At 42.3% G+C, this 6000-nt stretch overlaps 1 long non-coding RNA gene across 1 annotated transcript in view; it reads right to left on the bottom strand.

Annotated features, from left to right (window-relative positions):
• LOC308302064 overlaps nt 1-5031 on the bottom strand; it is a 32271-nt gene extending 27240 nt beyond the window's left edge. The window contains exon 1 of the long non-coding RNA XR_013962927.1: nt 4960-5031. This is a non-coding gene — a long non-coding RNA (uncharacterized lncRNA). The remainder of the gene's footprint in view (nt 1-4959) is intronic.
• Nucleotides 5032-6000: the final 969 nt, after the last annotated feature.

A 6000-nucleotide genomic window follows, 5' to 3' on the forward strand; every position in this document is an offset into this window, starting at 1 on the left:
AGACAATATTTTGTGCCAGGGACCGCCATACAATATTTGTGAGAAATTTTTTTTTTCAAGATCTTTTGAAAATAGCAGATCTACAACCTCACAACGGATCAAGCGTCTATTTTCACACAGGGTTAATTAAACTGATTGTGATGCTACTATGTGACCCCCAGACCCCACTTTGAGGTGGCAAACAGAAAAAGTATAAATTCCATTTAGAAGTTCCAATCTTCATTGCCAAACACACAATTAAATGCACAATTATATGGATGACAATTAATCGTCAACTAATCTTGTTCATGAATGTGACAGACAGTCCTATGCAATCATGTTACAGATCAGCCATTTAAAAAAAATCACACTCGTGTGAACTGAGCGGTGGTGTGTGTGTGTGTGTGTGTGTGTGTGTGTGTGTGTGTGTGTGTGTGTGCCCCCTGTGTGTGTTTGTGTGTGAGTGTGCCTGGCCTATGCCTGGCCTATCCTGAACAACAGCGCCCCCTGTGTGGTCAGAAAAGGTTACTGCAGGCTACATACCCGGAGACAGACAGACAGACAGACAAACAGACAAACAGACAGACAGACAGACAGACAGACAGACCCACACACACGGCCACGTATAGGAGCGTTGTGACCACCGCTCAAAAAGCGGTAAGATAAAATGGGGCTTAAATGTTTAAACTGTTCCTCGTTTTGCTAAGGACCCACTGGAGGTATGGCAGCATTGGCAGCTACCATACTTTGGCTACAGGGGAAAATAATAAAATGTACTTCATAAAACAAATTCATCATGCCTGTTGCTAATAATTGGCAACATGACTGGTGTCTTGCAAAATTCAAAAGTTTGAGAACCAGTGCATTAAATCCACAGAACAGAACAACATCCTTAAAACTCTGCGTCTGGCATTTGGATTTTGTTTTAAAATGCAATATGGTCATGGGTGGTATGGTTGGCTGACCTGGAAGTAACAAGCTACATGACATTACATTAAATTGACATGACATGACATTATACATTGGTCAGCAGCAGAGGCCTAAATCCAGACACTAAGTAAACAGCAAAGTAAACTTTTGGGCACAGCTTCAATAGATATCAACGCACAGCATGTGATATGTCCCAGCTGCATGGTTGGTGACCAGTGTGTTAGTCTGGTTGAACCACACTAAAGTAGGCTACTTGTCTGACTTTCTTTATTCCATATTCCATCTTTCTAGATAAACTTTATTTTGCCACGCTACTCCTCCTACAGTTTTGGTGGCACACACTTGGGCCATACCGGTATGTCAAATCGACCGGCTTCATCAGGAATGAATCGTGTGCTTGCATTTTGCTAAGAGTACGTTACATAGTTTAATTTATATTATTATATATTATTTTCTCTTTTGACTTGAATGGGAAAATGCCAAAAATTTAACTTCTCCCAAATATGGAGATGACTGACATCATACATGTCTGACATCATAGACCTCAAAGACATGGAAGCCAAAGGGGAAAATGATGATTCAACCAGTATGTCCATATATGGGCATTCCAAGATATGGGCTTAATATTGATGACATCAGGGATCCCTATCTATCTATAAATGCGACAAATCTCTGTCTGTCTGTCTGTTTGTTTGTTTGTAATCCGCGTATCTCGAGAACCGTTCGTCCCACCGGCTTCAGATTCGGCACGCGCGTTCCCCGCCGCCGCGCGGAGTGCAGTGCCGGGCCTCGACCCGACCCGACTCGCGGTTTTCCGAAACCGTCGCGAAACGTTCGGAATCTCCTTATGCGGAGCTGATTGTTGACATCAGGCTGTTCCGGAGGAAGCGCTGACTCATTGTGACATCACTTCATAAAAGGCTCTGACATCACGTACGCCACATGAGTCAACAAAAAATCTCTGTGAATGTGTATGTATGTATGTAATCCGAGTATCTCTAAACCATTCTTCCCACGTTCTCCATATATGGGCATAAAATGGGCATAAAATGAATCCCCGAATGCGGAGCTGATGTCTGACATCAGAGTTTTCCGCAACCGGTACTGTGTGTGCAGAGATCTCCATATATGGGCATAAGGGGACAATGGCAAACAGATGGTCAAAACGGGTCCTATGACAACAGGTATATTGGGGTTTGCATTAAAGGGTGGGGACAAAGGCTAACAGAAGGCAAACAGATGGTCCAAACGGGTCCTATGACAACAGGTATATTGGGGTTTGCATTAAAGGGTGGGGACAAAGGCTAACAGATGGTCAGAACGGGTCCTATGACAACAGGTATATTGGGGTTTGCATTGAAGGGTGGGGCAGGCATAAAATGGACGCAAATAGACAGATATCTCCATATATGGGCATATGGGCATAAAATGGACCCAGAACTATATCTGCAGTGATCTCCATATATGGACATAAAATGGACGCCGACAGACAGACAGATACAGATATCTCCATATATGGGGAACTGATGTCTGACATCAGAGTTTTCCGCAACCAGTACTGTGTGTGCAGAGATCTCCATATATGGGCATAAGGGGTATGGGCATAAAATGAATCCCCGAATGCGGAGCTGATGTCTGACATTAGAGTTTTCCGCAACCGGTACTGTGTGTGCAGAGATCTCCATATATGGGCATAAGGGGACAATGGCAAACAGATGGTCAAAACGGGTCCTATGACAACAGGTATATTGGGGTTTGCATTAAAGGGTGGGGACAAAGGCTAACAGAAGGCAAACAGATGGTCCAAACGGGTCCTATGACAACAGGTATATTGGGGTTTGCATTAAAGGGTGGGGACAAAGGCTAACAGATGGTCAAAACGGGTCCTATGACAACAGGTATATTGGGGTTTGCATTAAAGGGTGGGGCAGGCATAAAATGGACGCAAATAGACAGATATCTCCATATATGGGCATAAAATGGACCCAGAACTATATCTGCAGTGATCTCCATATATGGACATAAAATGGACGCCGGCAGACAGACAGATACAGATATCTCCATATATGGGCATAAATGGACACAGGAAAACAGATGGTCAAAACGGGTCCTATGACAACAGGTATAATGGGGTTTGCATTAAAGGGCGGGGCATTCATTCTCTATTTACATCGTTCCCGAGTTGGCCAGGTCGCCGACTAGACGCTGGGCTTCTAGTATATATAAAAGGGACAAGGACTGACACAGAGATCTCCATATATGGGCATTATGTATTAGTGAATTTTTTTTCCCCCACTGACTTAAAAGGGGAAAATTCAAATGCTAAAGACGGAATTAATTAATTTGCAATGTTGGTGACTCGCGTCACGGCAACGGGCAACCACACTTGCAATTTCCTAGAATTGCATCTTTCTAGTTTCGTTTTAGACCCGGTCTGGGCTGCTAGCCCCCCCCCCCTGTACACAACACAACAGAACATTTTATAACATCAACAAAGTGAACTTAACTTATCAAGCGCAGACTGCAGCCTAGACCAATTTATTAAACAAACACGCACGCACGTGTCTTCATGACCAAGACCAACCGTCAACCAAAGGTTGTTCTTTTTTTTACACACAAGAGTTACCTTAATGCAAACAAACACATTGTCGAACAACAGTAGGCCTATTGTTTTAAACATAAAACATAAAAAAACATGAGTGAAACAATCATGTTAAACGCAAACATGACATTCATTGTTCAACTTATAGTCCAGTAATTTTAGGCCAAAATTAGGCTAAACCTAAAACAAATTGCAATAGTAGCAATCTCAACTGATTTTGTATCCTCAATATGTCCTAAGTGAGAGAAAAAAAGTCCCAAGGAATCCCATCAGGGGAAAGTTTTGAAAACGACCTACCTACCTTCACTTACTATACACTACACTATAAAGGAAAAAATGACTCCCAAAAAAATCTGCTTTAAGTGGGATGTGAGGGGTCAAACTAGGGGTTTTTAATTATTCTGAATCCATTGCAAGCATTTGTTTTGCACAAAAAACATTCCTTGGGCAAGAAATGGCCCCTCAAAATGATGGTTTAGTGATGAGTCATCAATTTTCACAGTCTTTTGGGTCCGTTTTTAGCCCAAGGAATGTTTTTCATGCAAAACAAATGCTTGCAATGGATTCTGAATAATTAAAAACCCCTAGTTTGACCCCTCACATCCCATTTAAAGCAGATTGTTTTGGGAGTCATATTTTCCTTTATAGTGTAGTGTATAGTAAGTGAAGGTAGGTAGGTCGTTTTCAAAACTTTGCCCCGATGGGATTCCTTGGGACTTTTTTTCCCTCACTAAGGACATAATTGAGGATACAGAATCAGTTGAGTTTGCTACTATTGCAATTTGTTTTAGGTTTTTTCATATAATGACTGGACTATTAAGCAGACGCACCTGTTGTTTCATCCTTTCCTTTCGACAGAATGTCTGTTTTCTTCTGTCTGAAACCAAGCCACGTCAAACTGTGGACGAAGCGCCAGTTTCATGACGCATGAAAGAGTTGTGACGACGTGAAAAAAGTTTGACGTTGTCGTGTAAAGTTGGAAGAAAGAAAGCTCACTCACTGGCTCAGTCAGGCATGCTGACTCCATCAGTGTCCACAAACAACCATCCTGTCCTGAGTCTGACGTGCACCGCACCGCCACGACAGCATCATTTAACAAGGCTACTTCACAGTGGTGCAAAAAGTAGGCCTACATATTTTACTTACGTAGAAGTATCAACACTGCAATATAGAAATACTCTGTTCAAGTAAGAGTCCAGAAGTCAAAATTGACTCGAGTAAAAGTACAAATGTATAGGTATCAAACTATCAATTAATTCTATCAAAACGTATTAAAGTAGGCCTAGCAAAATAAGTAGGCATACTCATTGGCATAGCCTAATGTCCTATTTCAAGTTGAATAAATGTGGAGTAACAATTACAATATTTGGATCTGAGAAGTAGTGGAGTAGTAGTCAAAGTATTGGCAATTGGAAATAGTCAAGTGAAGTAGGCAGGCCTACACATACCTCAAATTGTACAGTACATTTGGAGAGACGTATTCAACGCGTGTGTTGCTTTTCATCCAGCTGCGGTGCATCATGTAAAATGGTATTACATCATGCTGCGTGCACACGCGTGCACAAACGTTTCGCTGCCTGCAAACATCGCCACAACCAAATCGATCAGCACCAACGCGCCTGCGCAGTAGCCGGCATATTTATTGATCACGTTTCACCCGCATGTCACCTGCACCTGTGCGGACCGCGTGCGGACCCCCAGGACAGGGACAGGACCAGGGGTCCTTCCTTAGGGTTCGACGTCGGTGTCCACAGGAAAATTGATAGTTTCATTTGTATTTTATTTTTTTAATTACGAATGAATGGACCCTTACAGGTCTGTTATGTGGGTCTGTGGCCTGATATACCATTGGGGAATTACAAAAGAAAGTTGGGGAACCACAGTCGACCCACCAAAATATTAATATTTAAATTGACAGATTGTGGACCACATTACAGCTAAGTAAAGCAGAAATTACCAGGTGGAATTAATACGACAGCAGTCTGGCTGCATCACGCGAATGGTACCGAGGCGACGAAAGCGATAAGATGCCAACTTATTGCCAAGAGAGGTTAATGTTGTGACGAGGAAGTGTTAAATTCAGGAATTAACTGTGGGAAAATAAAATTAGCAGAGGATGGTTTCGATCCATCGACCTCTGGGTTATGGGCCCAGCACGCTTCCGCTGCGCCACTCTGCTTTCGGTCTCGATTGCCAACGGGATGGTTATATATTTTAAACTAGCCAGCCAGGCCATGACACTATGAACACTAGAGGGAGCCAGATGTCTATAAACAAACAATCCACAGCACGGTAGTTGGATTTTTGAACTAACCTTTAACTATAACTATACTATAATACCTTTTGGAATTGCATTTACGCTTCATCAAGTTACCAATGTTAATGATAATCTTTCATTCCATTGTCCTCATATCACATAACATACAAATGGTAGTGGTCAGTTTCTCCAAAATAAAATATAAATTGGGACCCGGGACATATCTTCTCCA

This window comes from Nannobrachium achirus (assembly GCF_963921795.1).
Source record: "Nannobrachium achirus genome assembly, chromosome: 17".
Classification (NCBI taxonomy): domain Eukaryota; kingdom Metazoa; phylum Chordata; class Actinopteri; order Myctophiformes; family Myctophidae; genus Nannobrachium; species Nannobrachium achirus.